The sequence below is a fragment of the Xyrauchen texanus genome, chromosome 34 (assembly GCF_025860055.1).
Source record: "Xyrauchen texanus isolate HMW12.3.18 chromosome 34, RBS_HiC_50CHRs, whole genome shotgun sequence".
Taxonomy (NCBI): domain Eukaryota; kingdom Metazoa; phylum Chordata; class Actinopteri; order Cypriniformes; family Catostomidae; genus Xyrauchen; species Xyrauchen texanus.
Window position 1 is genome coordinate 36,886,841 of NC_068309.1, and position 21,994 is coordinate 36,908,834.

Consider the following 21,994-nt stretch of genomic DNA (forward strand, 5'->3'; position numbering starts at 1 on the left):
GAGTGTTAGAGACAGCAGTGGAGGTTATGGCGAAAGGAAACCAAAGCCAGAGTTTATTTTAGTATAGAGAGTCATGTTGAATTGAACAATGTAGTGATCAGAGACATATAAAGGAGTAACATGAATAATTGAGTTGGTAAAGTTACATGTAAAAATTAGGTCCAGCTGGTTGCCCAGTCTGTGAGTTACTGTAGTGCTTAGTCTTTCCAAGTCATATGAGGCCAGAAGGGCATGAAGTTCCATGGCCTGGGGATTGTCTTGGTGTATGTTAAAATCTCTATGTACCACAAGTGACCTACAATCCTCTGGGAAGGAGGAGAGCAGGACATACAAATCCTTGAGAATGTTTGCCAGCTAACCTGGAAGGCGATAGATGACAACAACTTGTATTTTTGTGGGTTGCATTGTTGTAATAGCATGGAATTAAAAATAAGTATTGTTGCATAAAGAAGAGTGTGGTGAAAATGTATAGTTGTTTGGAATGAGCAAACCTGTTCCCCCACCCGTACGAGTGTGAGAGAAGGAGACGTTGTGAGAGAGCAGCAGGTGTTGCTGTATCATCTGGACATTTCCAAGTTTCTGTAAGTGCAAGAATGCTGAGGGTGGACTGTGGACTGTGTGGTGATGCCAGAGCACTAGCTCTGGCATCATAGATTCAATAACGGAAACTACTTCTAATCTAAAACATCCTCAGAAGGGTCAGAAGTTGTCAACTCGTCTGCCAAGACAGCAATAGGGCCCTTAACAGTGTGTCCAAACACCAATTCATTAGGGCTAAAACGTATGCTCTCTTGTACGACCTCACGAATAGCTAGCAACAACCAAGGAAGTCCTTCCTCCCAGTCACAATCAAGTTCAACACAATAAGACCTCAAAAGTGACTTAAGAGTCTGATGGAATCTTTCTAGCACTCCCTGACTCTGATGGTGATAAGCACTTGAGATATTGTGTTTAACTTTAAGTTGCCGCATGACTTTAGAGAAGTGTCGAGACATAAATGTCGAGCCCTGATCAGACTGTATGGTTTTTGGGATGCCGAAAATGGACATAAAACTTGTTAAAGCCTCTAAAATAGCTTTGGTAGTAATTGATCTCAGAGGATAAGCTGCAGGATAACGTGTAGATTGACACATTACAGTGAGTAAATAAGCATGTCCACCCTTGGATCGCGGTAAAGGACCAACGCAAACGACAATCAGTTGTTCAAAAGGGGTGGTAACTGCAGCAATAAGCTGTAGAGGAGCCAATGGAACTTTTTGATTTGGCTTTCCTGTCATTTGACAAGTATGGCAGGACCGTACGTAGTTAATCACAACTCAATTGATTCTAGGCCAATAAAATTTCCTCAGAACTCTATCATATGTTTTTCATACCCCCATATGACTAGCAATGCCCTGGTGTGATAGCTGTAAGATGGCTTGGTGAAAATTAAGAGGAACCACAATTTGGATCCTTGGATCAAGTGAAAAATCAGAGCTCATAGGTTGTTGTTTATAAAGCAACCTATCTTGAAGTAGAAGAGAGATGAAGTCTTGTCTCCCACTTCACAAGCTAAAGAGAACAATTCTTGAAGAGTATCATCTGCCTGCTGCGCTTTAATAAGGTCATCTTGAGTCACACTATAAAGTGGAGATAAATAACATGTGTCAACATGGTCATCACAAATAAACAGACTTTCAGATATGAAATCAGACTTATCCTTATGACCATCAACAGACTGCAACTCATGCACAAGGATCACATCTTCAGCTTCAGTACACACAGTACTAGGATCTGGCTGAGAGTAATTTTCAGAAGCAATAAAAGTATCACAAAGAACACTTTCAGTTTCATCTGGCTTACTTTTCTTAGCCGTCGCTCGAGTTATTGCACAGGCAGGAAATAAATTAGGACGGTCAGAAGACCCATCCAATTTCTCTACAGCAGAAACTTCTATAGGTGGAACACCAGCGTCTGACTTTTCCCCAGACATCAAGTTTGGAATTAAGTTGAATGCGGTGTAGAGGAACTTCCATGAACCCCATCTCAAGCCCTCTCACCAATACATGTGTTCCCGTAGCAGTGCGTTCAGACAAGGGCAAAAGTCCTTTCAAAAAAAGGATTGCCCCACACCAGTATCTCAAAGAATGTGTACAGGCACAGTCTCCTCAGAATTAGGCAAATATACAGTCCCTTCAGAGAGAAATAGTGAACAATCTGTGCCATTTTTAACACTCTCCACCTCAGTGATATCCACTTGTTCAATCTGCTTACTAAATTGAGCAGGAGTATGATTCATACCTTTATGTGGAAAGTAAACCAACAGGTTTAACAACTTTCTCTTTATTTTTGAGAACAATACAGTCTGAAATTTTATGTCCTGGCTTTTTACAATAAAAGCAATCCATCTCACCTTTTGTGCGTGTAACTGAGGTATTGTCAGCAGAATTTGACGCAACATTCTGGCGTACGACCATCATTTTACTTTTAACAGAGACACTCAATTTAGACATACTCAGATCATTTGAGTGACTGACAAAATCTTGATGAGTAAGAACAAATTCATCTGCCATAAGAGCAGCATCTGAAAATTTACTTACTTTATGCTCATTAAGATACATAGCAACGGTTCTTGGAAAGAATCAGCCAAAAGAATCAGCTCTCGAAGCTGTTCCTTAGTGTTTACTTTTACTGAGGTACACCAGAGGTCAAATAGATTCTCTTTCTCTCTAGCAAACTCAAGATAAGAACACTGCTCAGATTTAAAATTACTTCTGCATTTCTGGCGTTATGCCTCAGGTGCTAATTCATAAGCATGCAAAATAGCAGACTTAACGATTTCATAGTCACCACTTTGTTCTATAGTCAGCACTGAATAAACCTCCTGTGCTCTCCCTACTTAAAACACATTGCAACAGTAAGGTCCAAAACTCTTTAGGCCATTTCAAGGACTGTGCAACACGCTCAAAATGTTGGAAATACTTCTCTACTCCCTTCTCTAAAAACGGCGGCACTAGTCTAATGTTTTTATAAACATCAAAAACAGGTGCAGTGAGCACTGGTTCAACAGATGGCACGTGAAGTGGAATTTCATCTGTTTGTGCATTCAGCTCTAACTCAAGTTTCCTCAGCTGAAGCTTTCTTTCCTACCTTTCCTTTTCAAACTGTAACTCCAGTTTATGTAATTAAAATTTCTGTTGTAATATCTTTATCTCAAAATCTTTTTCTAACTCTTTCTCTTTCAGTGCACAAGCGTCACGCTCAGCACAAAGTTTATCGGCACAACATATAACTGTTTCTCTTGCAAAGACATCTCACTAAACTTTGCATTCCTGTCTGTATCAAAAGGAGGAGAGACTAAAGTCTCTTCAGAATGAATAACTTGATTTCTTACCTCTAAAACACCCCACTCGAAAAGTGCGCTTTTCACAGTTTTCATCAGAGTTTCTTTAAGCCTCTTACTGTATCTTTACTGGTTACCTCCACATCAAAGTGCTCGACAATCTGCAACACCTCTTCCTGCGTACATTTCTCCAATAATATTTCTGAAGGAAATATGAAGAAATCCTCGAATACCGATGACAGTTCTGCATTCTGTTTTGCAAGCAGAGCAAACACAACAGCAGTACAGACACGCGTGAGATGCTTCTAAACTAGAGTGTTTGGAAATACAAATCCCATCAGCCACTTTGCCAGGGATCGTCACACATACTCGATCCGGGTGCAAACCCCACCTTAGTTATAAGATAAATACAGACTTACCACAAGTCATTCCTCAAATTATCTACATACTTGGCAGGCATCACAAACAACAGATACAGAAATACAACAAAGTGCCACCTTAAATGAAAATGAGAGACTCCAGTTCCTAACTATAATCAGAACTAACTAAAACTTCCTGCTCTTCAAAGGTGTACCTGACTCGGGGCGGCATTAAACGCTGAACTCGAAGACAATTGGCATTTCAAACCAAAAGCCCAAAGCATACCTCCAACAGAGATTTAAAACCTACATCCAGAATAACCTTCAAAAATAAGAAAGGCAAAATAACAAACAGTGCCACGATGGAAAGATTTTAAATCCAGCTGAGACACTCACTGAAGTCTATTGATTTACAAAGGTGAACACACTGAAAACATTGTGCATTTACTTACACGTGTAGCTGTCTCGGACGAGCCCCCAATTTTATGTCACGCTTAGCTCGTTTCAAGCCGAAACATAAAAGTGGGATCAGACAACAAGTCTAATCAATTCAAAAATGGTTTTATTGTAATTAAACAAATACCACCACAACCAATAAATAGTAAACATGAGTCTAGGGATAATGAAGGAAAACACATAGAGTTAGCAAATAATATACTGTAACTATAACAAAGTCTTTATGCTACACAATATAAGAAAAGAAAAACAAGAAGTGTCAATGAGGTCTTACATACTGGACCAGCCACTCCTAAGAAATAAAACTATCCCAGCGAGCCTGTTCCCCAAATAACCCACAACATTCTTATACTTTTACTAATTGATAATTAGCATGGGGAGAACCAATCAAAACCCCCCACGCTCTGCTCCAACAGCATCACGAGAAGATTCAGGGTCATCACAGTTTCCCACACACTTGACAAACAAATCTAAATCTAGACGTGAATACCATGAGATAAGTCAAAACAATGTAGTACACACACCAACACAAGTTTAAGCGACACAAGTTCAACACAGTAAACAAAGAGCACACATCTAGCAATGAATACTACTCTACAACAAAGTAAAAACAATGGAATAAACACATGTACATGCAACTGCAGACTCCTGTAGATAGATTGCTTCTCTTTATTGTGAAGGAGGGCTTACTGAAATCAAAGACTGATCAAATCACTTTATTGTCACACTACTATGTACACAAGTGCAACAGTAGGTGAAGTCTTGTGTGCAGTTCCGAGCAACATAGCATAGCAGTCATGACAGTGACGAGACATATACCAATTACAATAAACGACATACTTACACAACACAATTTACATATCAAATGTACACATACTTACACAACATAACACACTATGTACTAATATACAATGTACAGTAAACAATACACACAATATAGAATACACATACAATAAAAAAAAATAAGAGTATATAAAAATATATATATGCAGTAGTTATATTGTGGAGAATATATTTGACAGTCCAGTGTCAGATAATAGACTAATAAAGTGCAGTGCTGATTATTGATCATGAGAGATCAAGTTATTATATTCTGACAATCAGAATTGAGCCACTGCCCTCAAAATATCTGAGCAGGGCCCTGACTGTATTGATATTTCTCATACATTCTGGATAATGATGAAAGTTAAGGCATCATTGTCATTGTTGCATAATGGGTTGTGACTGGTTACTTCCTTGATTATACAGTATTTAACAATTTATAGAGGTCTTAACACTGCACAGTGTCTATGTGCAGCATGTTACTTACTTTACACATTAAAACTACTATTTTGCATAATTGCAAGCACTGCTATTTCCTTCCAGAAACGGAAATCAATTTTAATTTTAATTTTCCACAATGTTACCTATTTTTTAATTAAGGATTCGGTGTAAACAGAAAACTTTGTTTGAAGATATTATCTTAAAAATTAATCAAACTGATGAGTCAGTTAAGTTTGTCTACATATCAAATTAATGACACTAGAAGAAAACAATTTAAACACAGGGACTTTAGTCTACTTCACAAATCATTTGCCTTGTGAGGTAACAATCTCCTATTAAATTTGTTTATGTGTGGGCATATGGTTTTAAAGATGAAAGTCCAGTGAAACGTCTGTTTTCTACATGAATTAAAGTCTTTGATTATGCAGTTGCTCATTATTAATTAATGGAATATTTTAATGTCAAAAGATACAGTGTAGTGTCATAAAATATTAAGTGAGCTCTTGGGTGACTATGCCTTCATCTCAAGAAGATCAAAAGAGAGAAAGAGAGAGAAAAGAAAGCCATGGCTCACATGCAGGGAACACAAGTGACTCTTCTTTGTGAGTACGAGTGATAGAATGCCTTTCTCTGAAGATCTGACTATATCCTTCAATGGAAATAGGTGTCATGCCAGTAAACAGAACTCGTGTTTACCCGTGTGACATGGCCGCTACGGCTGGTGGAATGCATCACCTCACATAATCGTGAGAATCGTGCACTCTATTAAAATGAAATATTGCCACTTGAAAAGTGATATTAATGCAGTATAGGGGATATGATGAACAGAGATTTGAGAACATTGATAGTCTAGAACGCCAACAACCAACAGTTACATATATTGACGACTGTTACCACAAAAGAAAAATAGACTGAGAACTTCGCATATTTTCCTGATGGACACCAGCTGAGGTGAGGAGCATGAACATAATGGTGAGTAGACCACGATGTGTAATCCTGTTACATGAAGTGACTGTTGCTTGAAAAAGCCAGGCATAGCATGTCATATGATTGTGTGTTTCACTCACATGCGAGTGAAAACAACAAGGCATTACGAGCGATGCAAGGTATGTTAGCTTATAAAACAGGCTGGATTGTGATTGGATGAGATGCCTGATTGAATCTTGAGTTGCTAGAACTACAACTTACGCTTCCATTTCCAGAAGCATTAGATGATACTCAGAGTCAGGTGTAATCTGATGTCTTACTGTAACCTATATTTTTTTTCTAAGAAAAATAGGGATGAGTCAAAATAATTTTTTGTGGTTGTTGAAATTATGCCACAAATGCTGTTGATTTAGCTTAATTTGTATTGAATTAGGAATATTACTTTAACAGTGTTGGGCCTTGTACTCAGATAGGAGACATAAAGCCGTACTGCGGCCTGTATGAACCCTAGAAGCATAATAACACAAACAGCACCAAAATAAAAAAGGGAGTCCAAAACAGACTACAGATCCCATCAAGCCTTGCTCACTTTACACATAGGTGTGACATTCTGAAGTATAGAACTCTCAACTCCTATTGAATGAAATACAAGACAGACCGTGTCCCTCAACCATGACATCATCGAGAATAAAAAAACCTTGGAGATCCTTCTAAGCTTTGCTTCTAGCAACAGTATGTGCCTTATCTAGTTGCAGCCCTGCTGCTCCCAGGTGTAGCCTCATTGCCCAAATAATAAAAATATGTACCCTAACTTTGTCCATACAATCTCCATCTCATTGGCATGCTAATGAATCTGAAGGAGACTGCTGAGCAATCCGCACCTCACCCTTTTGCCTGCAGAAGTAAAGAAGATTTCTCTTCCTTCTTCAACCGAATCCACTTCGCTGATTTCTCCGCCAACCTGCTGAGAATCAGCCGCTGTACCGCTGCCTACAGAGCGAGGAAATGGCCTCACGTCATCACCTTCGAGGAATCGAGTCCGAGTCAAACGATGGACGAACACACATCCTAACCACGTCCTCACGCAACTCAAGTAAGAGGTTTACGTCTGGGCAGATGGATTATGAGCTGTTCACCACGTCTCTGAGTGAGAGCCTTCTCTCCCACGATCGCTAAAACTGGCTTCGGTGCTGTCACCCTGTTCTCTCTTTCTCGTACTACACACACACACACACACACACACACACACACACACACACACACACAACCCCTCACAAACAACCGTGCACACATTTGGTGAGCAGATAACTTGGCTATAGAGCTCATATTGTAAGTTCTCCGGAAACGTCTAGGTTACTGTTGTAGGGTTCCCTGATGGAGGGAACAAGACGTTGTGTCAAATTAAGCGACACTAGGGGACTTCTTTGAAGGCCTTGGTTACCTCTGAACTTGAGAAAAGACCAATGAGAAATTGGCAGACAGAATTTGCATGTCCCTCCCCTGGACATATGGGTATCAAAGGAGGGAATCATACGTCTGTCCATTCAGGTTTTGCAATGAGGAGCCGAGAAAAAGGTTCGGCCATAACAGTGGCTTGGTTCAGCATCGTGACCAGGGGGACACAACGTCTCATTCCCTCCATCAGGGAACGGAGGTTACAACAGTAACCTAGACATTCCCCGTCTTTCACTCACTTTGGCGTTGTGTCGAATGAAGCGACACTAGGGGTCCATATTCAATCACTCCATGCACTGGAGCGTGTACTTGCGCTGCTGACGCAGGTGCGGGCAGGCAGTTGCATGCCATAGTGACAGGCTGTGTCAGACTGCTCGTACCCTTCCACAACGTCCCATAAAAATTGTCATAAACTTTTTAGGTTCCCGGCACCCCGAAGGGGGAAACAAAGTGACGTGCCAAGCATGGGAGCAGGCTAAGCCACGCGTGCTTTTCTCTTCTCTAGGTTTCGCATAGAGTTAAAGTGGCTGGGGCCATCTTAACGCTATCACACGCATTGGGGAAGGCATTCTTTTCCAGCTCCTATTCTTTCAGGGGGAAAAGACCCCATGAAGACCACCACCTGCCCAGGCTAGGGGAGGTAAAGAGTGGCGAAATACATCACATGGGTTTTCAGGCCACTTGGGAATGGCACGGTGATAGACCTACCTGCTGTGAGGAAAGAGTTTCTAAAAACACAGTGACCGGGGGGCAGCAGTGACTGCCCAAGGGAGACGCGGGTCCGCCCATAGGGGGACCGTACCATGGAAAATACACACAGGGGGATTAATCCACACAAGGGCCCATCGTGTGAAGCACCTATTCCAGTACAGAGTAATTTTAGTACCCAAAGTGAGTCTGGTCCCTGGAATTCCTCCACTGAATTTGTGGACCAGAGGGCTAGGGAGGAAAGACATCCAGGGAGCGCGAACCTAGTTGAATCTCCTGGGGGAAAGAGCGCACGTGATCACCTCAGTGGAGGGGAACGGTGCTATTTGCAAGAGTAACACCCAGTCAGACGTTCCGCATTCTCGAGTTCTACGGGCTTGGACCTGAGAGAACATGGGACCAGACCGACTCAACCCTGAGATTGTAAAATCTCGTGAAGGTATTGGGTGTTGCCCAGCCCGCTGCTCTGCATATGAGGATGCCACACTTCTTGTCGAGTGGACACAGCAACGAAAAGGCCAGGTCTGCCTCCTCCCAGGGCAGCGCTTGCAGGTTCACTACTTTGCCCTTGAAGGGAGTCATAGGAACCTTGGTCACGTAGCCCAGTCGCGGTCTTAGGACAACATGGGTGTCTGCCGGACCGAACACCAGGCAGGTGTCGCTGACAGAGAACGCTTGCAGGTCCCCAACCCTCTTGATGGAAGCTAGCACGATCAGGAGGGCCGTCTTCAAGGAGAGGGCTTTGAGCTCAACTGATTCTAGCGGCTTGAAGGGGGTCTCTGAAGGCCTGAAAGGACCACGGAGAGATCACATGAGGGGAACAGGCATGGCCTGGGAGGATTCCACCTGGGTGCCTCTAAGGAACCTGATAATCAGATCATGCTTCCCTAGGGACTTACCGTCCACTGCGTTGTGGTGAGCCGATATGGTGGCTACATAAACTTTCAAGGTGGAGGGGGACAGCCTGCCCTCCAGCCTCTCTTGCAGAAATGAGAGCACTGACCCCACTGCGCACCTCTGCGGGTCTTCAGATTGGGAAGAACACAAATTTGTGAACAAGCGCCACTTTAGGGCGTAAAGATGCCTGGTAGAGGGAGCTCTGGCTTGATTGATCGTGTCTACAACCACAGGTGGGGCCAGACGTGGAGGTTCCAGAGGTCCTGGCGTGGATGCCAGAGGGTGCCCCATCCCTAAGAAAGAAGGTCCTTCCTCAGGGGAATTCCAGCATTTCTGTCCCGAGGACAGCCTCCGTTAGGGAGTACCAGAGAGGGCAATGGGAGGTCTCTTGGGAAGCGAACAGGTTTATCTGTGATTTTCAGAACCACTCCCAAATCAGCTGGATCACCTGGGGGTGGTCCACTCTCTGCTGAGCATACCTTGTTGTAAAAGTGCATCAGCTGCCATGTTGAGGTTGCCTGGGATGTGAGTGGAGTGCAACGACTTGAGTCGTGGCTCCAAAGGAGGAGATAGCGGGTGAGTTGTGACATATGACGAGACCGCAACGCCGCCTTGGCGATTTATGTACGCTATTGTAGCGGTGCTGTCTGATCGAATCAAGACGCACTTGCCCCGTATTTGCCGGAGAAAACTCTGCAAGGCAAGTATTACAGCAACTCTAGGCAGTTGATGTGCCAACCCAGCCGGGGCCCCGCCCAGGAGCCGGCTGCTGCGTGCCTGTTGCACACGGAGCCCCAACCCTGTTTGGAGGCATCTGTGGTGACTAGAATGCTTCGGGACATCTGCAGAAAACAAAGGTCTGACCAGGGGTTCAAAGTCTGGCAGCAGGCAGGGTTGATGAACACACAGTGCGTGACGTGGCGCCATGCCCATCTCGGGACTCGAGTCTAGAGCCAGTGCTGAAGCAGTCTCATATGCATCAATCCCAGTGGCGGGACTGCTGCGGAGGATGCCATATGCCCCAGGAGCCTCTGGAATTGTTTTAGAGGGACCGCTGTGCCTGGCTTGAATAAGGTGAGGCATTTCAGCACCGACTGAGCGCGCTCGTTGGTGAGGCGCGCTGTCATTGAGACTGAGTCTAACTCCATGACAAGAAAAGAGAAGCTCTGAAACGGGGTGAGCTTGCTCTTTTCCCAGTTGACCTGAAGCCCTAGACGGCTGAGGTGCTTGAGCACCTGGTCCCTGTGAGTGCACAGTGACTCTAAAGCAAGGATCATTCAAGACTTGTCAATTTGCCAACAGATGCTTCAGCAAATAATACAGCACTTTTTGATCAATGTTCCTCAAAGACAAATTGGAAGGATTTTGGGCATTTCACCCTTTACAGTGCAAATAACGGGTGCACATTAGCTGCAAATTTGCGGCAAGTTTGCGGCTAGTTTAGATTATTAGCAAGGGACGTAATTAAGGAACATTCCCTTTGGGAGCTAAATTTAGAGAACCCACACATGAAAAAAATATCACTGTGTAGGGTTTTGAAGTAAATTTGGAGCAGCAGAAATAGTTATCCTTGTGTAAATTGTCATGTGAACATTTAAAGGTGTTGTAAATGATTTTTTCATGGAAAGGTATGCAAAAAATTGTCCTACGAAAGATATCAATGAAAACCTATGTCTCATGAGATATCTCACCAGTCTCTGTGACAGCTCTAGACTCTGTAAACAGCAAACAAAAATGTGTCTGCAAACCGTGGGCAATTACACTTTCTGCCTGTCAATCATTTTGCGCATTCTTGTTGTATTGTAATTGCAGCAAATGATTAATGTATAATGCATATTTATGCCTTGTTGCTCATAACAGTTGTCAGTTGAGGGTGCTATTTTGCTGCTGTTGCTATTAGCTTAACTACAAGTCTGAATGACTCAGAAAGCTCATGCACATGCTGCTGAATCATTTAGTGCATGTGCTCATTTGCGGCAAATGTGCCCTATCGTTTGTCAGTGATGAAAAAGGTCTTTATAAACACGTGTACAGCTTACCATGAAAAGAGTATCAAAAGACATAGCCTACATGAAAACACATCAATAAAGTACATGGTATTACCATGTTTTTTGGACATGTACCATTACCTGGGAGCACCATGTTAATACAGTTGTATACGATTAAGGTAGTCATAATGAAATACCATGATATTCTTTGAATTACCTTGACGCACCATGTACATTCAATTGTATATGAATGTGTTAATCATATATCAAATTACAATAATAGCACTTAAGTATTTTGATTCGCTTTGTTTGAAGATTCACTTATTTTTTCCTCTAAGTCGCTTTGGATAAAAGTGTCTGCCAAATGAATAAATGTAAATGTGGTAATGGTCTCAAAGTGCCATGGTATTACCACAGGATACCATCAGAAGACATTAAATTCTTATTGCCCAGATGTGCTCACACACAAGAAATTTGGTCTCTGATCAGAAGCTTCCAGTACATACAGAAATACAACAGCAAGACGGTCTACAGGTGCTTGTCATATAATTAGAATATCATAAAAAAGTTGATTTATTTCAGTAATTCCATTCAAAAAGTGAAACTTGGATATTATATTCATTCATTACACACAGACTGATATATTTCAAATGTTTATTTCATTTAATTGTGATGATTAAAACTGACAACTAATGAAAATCCCAAATTCAGTATCTCCGAAAATTTGAATATTACTTAAGACCAATACTATAAAAGGATTTTTAGAAATGTTGGCCAACTGAAAAGTATGAACATGAAAAGTATGAGCATGTACAGCACTCAATACTTAGTTGGGGCTCCTTTTGCCTGAATAACTGCAGCAATGTGGCATGGCATGGAGTTGATCAGTCTGTGGCACTGCTCGGGTGATATGAGAGCCCAGGTTGCTCTGATAGTGGCCTTCAGCTCTTCTGCAATGTTGGGTCTGGCGTATCGCATCTTCCTCTTCACAATACCGCATAGATTTTCTATAGGGTTAAGGTCAGGTGAGTTTGCTGGCCAATTAAGAACAGGGATACCATCGTCCTTAAACCAGGTACTGGTAGCTTTGGCACTGTGTGCAGGTGCCAAGTCCTGTTGGAAAATGAAATCTGCATCTCCATAAAGTTGGTCAGCAGCAGGAAGCAGCAGGAAGCATGCTGTAAAACTTCCTGGTAGACGGCTGCGTTGACCTTGGACCTCAGAAAACACAGTGGACCAACACCAGCAGATGACAATGCACCCCAAACCATCACTGACTGTGGAAACTTTACACTGGACTTCAAGCAACGTGGATTCTGTGCCTCTCCTCGCTTCCTCCAGACTCTGGGACCTTGATTTCCAAAGGAAATGCAAAATTTGCTTTCATCAGAGAACATAACTTTGGACCACTCAGCAGCAGTCCAGTCCTTTTTGTGTTCTGACGCTACGTCTTGTTCAAGAGTGGCTTGACACAAGGATTGAGCATGCATTTCACTTGCTGAAGACAAAACTGAAGGGAAAATGCCCCAAGAACCAGCAGGAACTGAAGACAGTTGCAGTCTGCTGCGTCTGGTGATGTCTATGCGTTCCAGACTTCAGGCTGTAATTGACTGCAAAGGATTTGCAACCAAGTATTAAAAAGTGAAAGTTTGATTTATGATTGTTAATCTGTCCCATTACTTTTGGTCCCTTAAAAAGTGGGAGGCACATATACAAACTGTTGTAATTCCTACACCGTTCACCTGATTTGGATGTAAATACCCTCAAATTAAAGCTGAAAGTCTGCAGTTAAAGCACATCTTGTTCGTTTAATTTCAAATCCATTGTGGTGGTGTATAGAGCCAAAAAGATGTAGAATTGTGTCGATGTCCCAATATTTATGGACCTGACTGTATATTCCTAAACAGTCAAAATAGTCTCTTCAAAACTGGACAGGGATGAGGACATTGGGGCCCAGAGACAAAGTAGAGGGTCTGAGAGATCTTCCAAAAGATTAATCAAGAACTTGGATATGAATATCAAAAGATAAGTTAAACAGTTTGTTTTGATGCTGAATAACCGCAGTACAGTTTTTGTTATATTTATACAGTTGAAGTCAGATGTTTACATACACCATAGCCAAATACATTTAAACTCAGTTTTTCACAAGTCCTGAAATGTAATAATAGAAATCATTGCCTGTCTTACATCAGTTAGGTTCAATACTTTATTTTAACAATGTGAAATGTCAGAATAATAGTAGAGAGAATGATTTATTTCAGCTTTTATTTCTTTCATCACATTCCCAGTGGCTAAGAAGTTTACAGACACTTTTGTTAGTATTTGGTAGCATTGCCTTTAAATTGTTTAACTTGGGTCACATGTTCTGGGTAGCCTTCCACGAGTTTCATGGCATGACTGTTAGTGCATTGGATTAGTTGCATGGGAGACCACAGTTCAATCCCCATTCAAACGAGTAAGTAATTATGTTTGAATAAGCATTCACGAGGTTAAGAAGGTTGCATTTTTATCCCTAACATTGCATTTTGTCTCTACTAATGGTTAAGGCTAGATTTGGGTTTTGGTTGGGGGGTAGATTCAATAAAAAAGCATTTCGCTTCACTGTTTTACACCCTGTTCAGCTGAAAACAATTATTTTTACAACTGGCTTCTGTTGAACTCTCCTGGATATAAATAGATGTCACACTTGTTTATATGCTCTGAAACACCAGTGTTTTCGAATTCAGTCAACTTATACATTTCGGCTAAAGAAAAATAGGCACACACTTGCCGATTTTTAAGTGAGATCAGGCTGGCCACCCAGATGCGTCACGGTTAGGATTGTGTTCTTTGGATTGCAAGCCTCACCCTTTTTCCTCCAAATATAACAATGGTCCTTATGGACAAAAAGTTAAATATTCGTTTAATAAGACCAGAGGAAATTCTCCAAAAATTAAGATCTCTGTACCCATGTGCACTTGCAAACTGTAGTCTGGCTTTTTTATGGTAGTTTTGGCCTTTCAGGTTATGTCAATATAGGACTTGTTTATATGTGGATCTAGATACTTGCCTACCTGTTTCCTCCAGCATCTTCACAAGTTTCTTTGGTGCTGTTCTGGGATTGATTTGGATTTTTCGCACCAAACAACGTTCATCTCTAGGAGACATTTCAGAGCGGTAGGTTGGCTGCGTGGTCCCATGGTGTTTATACTTGCAGAATATTGGTTGCACAGATGAACGTGGTGCCTTAAGGCATTTGAAAATTGCTCCCAAGGATGAATCAGACTTTTTTTTCCGAGGTCTTGGCTGATTTCTTTTGATTTTCCCGTGATGTCAAGCAAAGAGGCACTGAGTTTGAAGTTAGTCCTTCATATACATACACAGGAACACCTCCAATTTGCCTACCAGAAGATAATTCGCTAATTGCCTAAAGGCTTGCCATTATTTTCTGGAATTTTCCAAGTTGCTTGGAAATTTTTCACTGGACCCACTGGAATTGTGATCTAGTCAACTAAAAGTGAATCAGTCTGTTTGTAAACAATTGTTGGAAAAAATACTCATGTCATGTACAAAGTAGATGTCCTAAACAACTTGCCAAAACTATAGTTTGCTAATATGAAACCCGTGGAGTGGTTAAAAAATGTGTTTTAATGACTTCAACCTAAGTGCATGTACTCTTCTGACTTCAACTGTAGACATATATGTATGGGACACAGGAGGCTGTTTGACAGATAAAAAAAAAAAAAAAACACTATGGGGTTCAGGGATATCCCCTGAGAGAACATTTATAAAAATGTGAAAGTCTGAACGGACCATTTTTTTTACCAAGTGAGAATCTATTAACAACAAACCAACAATTTACATAACAACGGTGAAGCATTAAAATACTGTTTGCATAATAGGTGTAAATAGACTTTTTCACAAAATTAGAACAAAAATCTGTTTGTTTATTATGAAAGGCTCATAACATGCTGATTAATAAAGATACATTTAGACGGGGAAAATAACTTTATTGTCTAAGGGCGCCACATTAATGTTTTTGATGTTAAAATAACCACACCTGCAACTCTTATGAACAGTAAATTAGGCTTTATGCAGCGCCTCATGTCTTTATAGCGGGAAGTGTCTGTATAATATAATCTGTTATATCTGTTGTTCAGGCAGAAAAGAGCTGAATACTTGAATATTTATAAAAGCTATTTCCACCTGCTTGAATGGAAATGATCTGGCCTAACAGTAATCTATCTAGAAAAAGACTATTTACACCTATTTTGCAAACAGTATTTTAATGCTTCACTGTTGTTATGTAAATTGTTTGTTTGTTGTAAGGAAAATATAAAAATGGTCCATTCAGACTTTCACATTTTTATAAATGTTATCTAAGGAGATATCCCTGATATCCCTTAGGTGGAAGTCAATAAAACTATTTTTTTAACCACTCCACAGATTTCATATTAGCAAACTATAGTTTTGGCAGATGTGAATGATTTATTTTCTTCTGCAGAACACAAATTAAGATTTTAGAAGAATATCTCAGCTCTGTAGGTTCATACAATGCAAGTGAATGGGTGCCAAATTTTGATACTCCAAAAAGCACATTAAGGCAGCATAATAGTAATCCATAAGACAGTGGTTAACTCCATGTCTTCAGATGTGATATGATAGTTTTGGGTGAGATATAGATCAATATTTAAGTACATTTTTGCTAGAAATTCTTCTCACTGCCCAGTAGAGGGGATATGCATGAAGATTGTGAATCACCAAAAACAAAAGAAGAAGAATGTGAAAGTAAAAGTAAGATCGACTGAGCAAGGAGGAGAATTTATAGTAAAAATGGACTTAAATATTGTTTTTAAGTTAAATATTCCTTTAATGAAAATATGCATTTTGTTGTGCCAAAGACTATTACTACATAAAATAAATATACATTTTTATTATAAACAGATGGAGCAGTACAATTTGTGAGGAAAGAAATTAAAGAAAAATATTATTTTGATAAAAAATCATCTAGATATAAATCTTGCAAGGAGGGCCCTTTAAAGTTATTCAACTGCATATCAATTATTTATAATGCATTTGTAAATGACTTGTTAGTTATTAATTAACCTTTTTATAAAGACTTAACAAAAGGACCATCAATGTAAAGTGTTCCCCATTCCATAATGACAAATTAACAAATATATTTCAGGTAAAAATATGGGATTATTAAATATGTATATATCTCACCAGGTGTCAGAGGAAAATCTTTTTAAAAATTAGCAATAAATATGTACTATGAGTTGTGAAGAAAAGTTGGCCTGAACACATAACAGTATACCGGATGTTTGTAATGAGAAGTTTAAATGTTAGAGAGTAAGGATGATTTGTCCTCTACATGATCTGTGAACACTGAAACCAGCAATGCTAGTTCAAATCTGCGTTATAATGCACTATAGTATATGACAGCTCCCCTACGGACATGGCAAGGCTGTTTGTATTAGTTGTTCTAAACAGGTGATGAGTTGACTTCTTTATTTGTCTCTAGCTATGGGGGCCTCTCATCACCTGAGATCTAATAGATTTATGTTGAAGTGAAGGACAAAAGCGTCCCCAGGTCCCTGTGTAAAATAGTAGTGACGTTCTGATTACGTGTATTCAGAGATCTCAAAATAGAGGATGACAGTGTTGTGGCCTGGCCACAGAAATATAAAAGATCATATTTGAGATTATATTAGTTTTATAAAAGGTAAAGGTAAAAGGAGGTTAATGTAGAAGGCAAGATACATTTATATTTTTAAATAAATAAGGATTGACTTGTATAATTGAATAAAAAGATTTAGGACTAATTTAATTGATTGGCTAAAAGGTAATTATAAGAAAAGAAGCTATTTACTTGAACAACAGGGTAATGGAAAATAAATCATCTTACAAGCTTGCATAGGCAAGGTTTTAAAGGGATCATACAGTTTTATGAGGAATCAAATCATTTTTGATATTTTTTAGATGAGTGAGAGTTTTGTGGACTTGTGAAAATGTATGTTTTACCTGAACTCAAAATGATCATCCATGTTTACACATAAATTAATCCCATGTAACGTCACAGTGAGGTAATATGGAGAGAGTAAGATACTATTTTTCCTAAATACCAGTAGAAATTATGATAATGATAAGAGTAAAATGTTGGGATGTTATGACCTTTAAACAATAATAGAATCAATAATAAATAAAAATGGAAAATTTTATTTGCAAAACTGTTAACAATATTAATATGAGATGGAGGGAATGAGACGTTGTGTCCCTCCTGCCACAACACTGAATTACCCACTGAAATGGCCGGACCTGGTCTTGGCTCCTCAGCACAAAACCTGAATGAGTGGTTGCACACCAGCTCCTTTTATACCCGTTTGTCCGGGGGAGTGGCATGCAAATTCCATTCGCCAATTCCCATTGGCCTTTTCTCAAAGATCAGAGGTGATTGGGGCTCCCAAGGGCAACACCTAGTGTAACTACATTGACACAATGTATTGTTGCCTCCATCAGGGAGCACAAAAGTAACCAGGACGTATTTATAAACCAGGACGTTCATATATTCTGAGGACTTCTTAACGGATATTTACTTTTCACCAGGCTCTTATTTATTAAAATAACCTTTTCCTTCAATTAAAGTTCATTAGAACTGAACAGATTTTCAATGGAGAAAAAGTCAAAGATTTGTCCTTAATTCATGGGGGTCCAAGCTTTTAAGTTTTTTTGTTAAGTTCTCCTTTGTACTTGCCCTTATAAAAAAATTACCATAGATTTTGCATAGTATCCAGAGTTTAACTGTGCTTTTAGTAATGTACCACAGTTATCATGCTAATCACGGTAAAACCTCATTACCACTATTATTTAGCTAATATACAATATTTAATATCATTATAATAATAGTAACATTTATAATAAATATTTATTATAAAGTTATTTCCGGTCATCCAATCTGATTGGAGGAGAGACGTTCCAAGAGTCCTAATATCTCAGAACAGCAGCCCTCTGACGCTTTACTATTTGTATCACTCCGCTTGTGTTCATGCCATTCTAAACTAAAGTGTAAGCACAGCGCAGATATGAAAAAGAGCAGTCAAATGTGTGGATTTTCATCCATACTTGTGACATTAAAGATTTTCGTGAGAAGGTGGTGACAAAGGACAATTTTTTGTGTTATGAGCCATTTGAGTTGATTCTCGTTGGTTGAGTCAGCGCTGTCAGTCACCAAACATATTCTCGGATGTCATCGTAATTGTCTGTCATGCCATGATTGCTCGAATTAATTCTATACTACAGCCAGGCCTGGTTCCAACTCAAAATCACTGAGGGTGCTTCTGAAAATTGAGGGGGTATCGTATTACAATTTGTAAAAAAGACGGAATCATTTAAATGCTACTAAATCAAAGTAAAGTAAAGATTTTTACATGTACAAACATTTATTGCTTTGTTTATTCTATGCATGATCTGCTGCGCCTGCAAATTAGTAAATACTGAGTTGCAAAATCATGGCTTTGCCAATATACAGGCTTACATAACCTATTCAACTGAGCAGGGGAGTGCATTTATTTTTGCACAGGGGCGACATCAGCCTTTAAGTAGGACATGGAAGTTAGTGATAAAAAGTTCTGCACAGTTCTTGCATCTTTTAAGCCCAGAAATATTAGTGCAGTCATTCTAATGTATGATGCTCAATTTTGTATTCAGCGTAGGCCTGCAACTAATGATTCTTTTGATAATCGACTAATCTAACGATTATTAGAACGATTATTCGACTATTTGGGCGATTATTGCAAAGATTAATCTTTAGCTCTTAATCGACTATACAGCTTGTGCCTGACTTAAAAGGCTGTATTAAATGTGCTTACTAACAATAAAGAGGACAAAATCATATTTTAAAAATACCTCTAAATGACAATCATAGAATTAAAGGGGAAAAACTACTTGGATTTTTATTGTTTAATTAATTACAATATTTCCCTGCAAAAAAATTATATTGTTATCAATGTTTTTGTCTTGTTTTCCATTTAACATTGTCTAAAATTCCAAGATACATTTACCTGAGAAGCAACATATAAGATATATATAATATAATATTTAGACTTAACCTGTCCAGGGTGTCCCCCGCCTTTCGCCCAATGTTAGCTGGGATAGGCTCCAGCCCCCCGCGACCCTGTACACAGGATAAGCGGTTGACGATGGATGGATGGATGGAATATTTAGACTTGCTTTAAGAGAATGTATCTTAAATATAACAGTAAGTTTATATTGATAAGTGTATTTTTTTCACTTGTTCATACTTCTGCGAGTGCAGTAAAGAAAAAAATATATACTCATATTCAAAATATTTGCTCTAAAAGCAGGTCTAAATATTATATTATATATATCTTATATGTTGCTTCTCAGGTAAATGTATCTTGTTTTAAGAATTTTTCATTGTGGCAGCGGGGGCGTGGTCAAGCGCCCGTCCGGGAGAGGAAAGCGGTAAGGGCGCTTACACCTGAGCTAAATTATGCCTAAACACCTGTCTCTAATTCCAGTGAGCACGAGGAGAGCGGCATAAAAACAGACACAGAGCCTCCAGACGGGGAGAGAGAGACCACAAGCAGACCCAGTGTTTGTCATTTGTGTTGTGTGTGCAAAATATAATTAAAAGGACTTACCTTGAGAGGAAGACCTGTTTCCTGTCCTCCTTCATTAGAACAGTGCTACACTGGTGCCGAAACCCGGAATTATGGAGCAAAGTCGCCCCATAGAGTCCTCCCAGCTGGCAGAAGTCCTCCAATCCCTCGCGACGCTGCATCAAGGCCACCAGCAATCCCTGCTTGAGCTCCGGCAGGACCAAGATCGCCGGTTTTTTGAGATCATGCGGGCTCAGGCAGAGGACCGGCTCGCCATCCGGAGCCTCCTCATCCAGGAGACGGAGCCGGCCACAGCCGCGACCCCGGACAGCCGCCCTACGCTACCCCCGCCCACGTTACAGAAGATGGGGGCAGCAGATGATCCTGAGGCCTTCCTCGACTTGTTTGAGCGGACGGCCGAAATCTGGGGCTGGCCGCCCGAACAGTGGGCAGCCCGTCTAATTCCTCTCCTGTCCGGGGAAGCTCAACTCGCGGCACAACAACTGCCGGCGACAAATCTCCTGGCTTACACTGACCTGAAGAGGGCCATTCTGCAACGGGTCGGTCGGAGCCCGGAAGAGAATCGCCAGCTCTTCCGGGGCATGAAGTTGGAGAAGTCCGATCGCCCGTTCGCGTTTGCCCAACGGCTCCGGGACGCCTGTCGGCGCTGGCTGCTCGCGGGGGACCACGACGTCGAGGGAGTAATCGACCAGGTGGTACTGGAACAGTTCGTTCAACGGCTGCCTCGGAAGACGGCGGGGTGGGTCCAGTGCCATCGCCCGGCGTCGCTGGAGGAAGCTGTTCGGCTAGCGGAGGACCACTTGGCGGCGATCCCGAGGGCGGACGAGCCCTCTTCTTCTCTCTCTCTCTCCCCTTCCCTTGTATCTGCCCATGCCCTTGCCCCCTCCCCTGTGTTTTCTCCTTCTGTTCTCTCCCCAGGGCCCGTTACTGCCCCGCGCAGGCGTGGAGGGTTCCAGAGACCTGCTCCCCGGCCGTGGGAGAATGCGCCCTCCCATTCCCCGTCTTTCAGCCGCTCTCCTCCTCAGGTGGGGGCGCCCGCCAGCACAAGTGCGGCCGCAACGCCTGGGCCGGCCTGTTGGAGGTGCGGAGACCCGGGCCACTTCTGGGATCAGTGTCCGCTGATGGAGGTGGGGACGGTGGTGCGGGTCTCCGACATCCCGCAGGCTGCCCCCTATCGGGCTGGAGCATACCGGATTCCCGGTAAGGATCAGGGGGGGTATTTACCAAGCTTTGCTGGATACCGGCTGCAATCAGACCACCATCCACCAACACTTGGTTCAACCCGGGGCTTTGGGTTTATCTAAACTGGTGAGGGTGAGGTGTGTGCATGGGGATGTTCACAAATATCCCATAGTGACGTTGGCGATTATATTTAGGGGAAAAAAACATAGTGTGGAGGCAGCGGTTAGTTCCCGCCTCACCCATCTGCTAATCTTGGGTACTGATTGGTCAAATTTTAAAGATATATTAGAGGGTATTTGTGCGGATGGGTCCTGCATAAAGAGGTGTGCGGTGTGCGATGCTTTGGCAGGGGAGGCGGAGCCGGGACCGTCCTCGGCTGCTCGGGATGACGAGGAAAGGGGCGAGGTGGCCGCCCCTCCTCTCAGGGAATTCCCTGAAGGGGACTTTCCTCTAGAGCAGTCGCGGGACGAAACTCTTAAACATGCTCTTGACCAAGTGAGAGTGATTGATGGTCAACAGCTCCGGCCGGGCCGCCATTGCATACCCATACTTTGCTTTGATTAAAGATCGGTTATATAGAGTGACGCAGGACACTCAAACAAAGGAGGAAGTGACACAATTATTGATTCCACGAAGCCGCCGGAAATGGTTTTCCAGGCGGCTCACTACAATCCTATGGCCGGTCACCTAGGGGAACGGAAAACACTTCTCCGTCTAATAGCCCGTTTCTATTGGCCGGGCATTGGCGGTGACGTCCGCAGGTGGTGTGCGGCGTGCCGTGAATGTCAGCTGGTAAACCCACCGGCCACCCCAAAA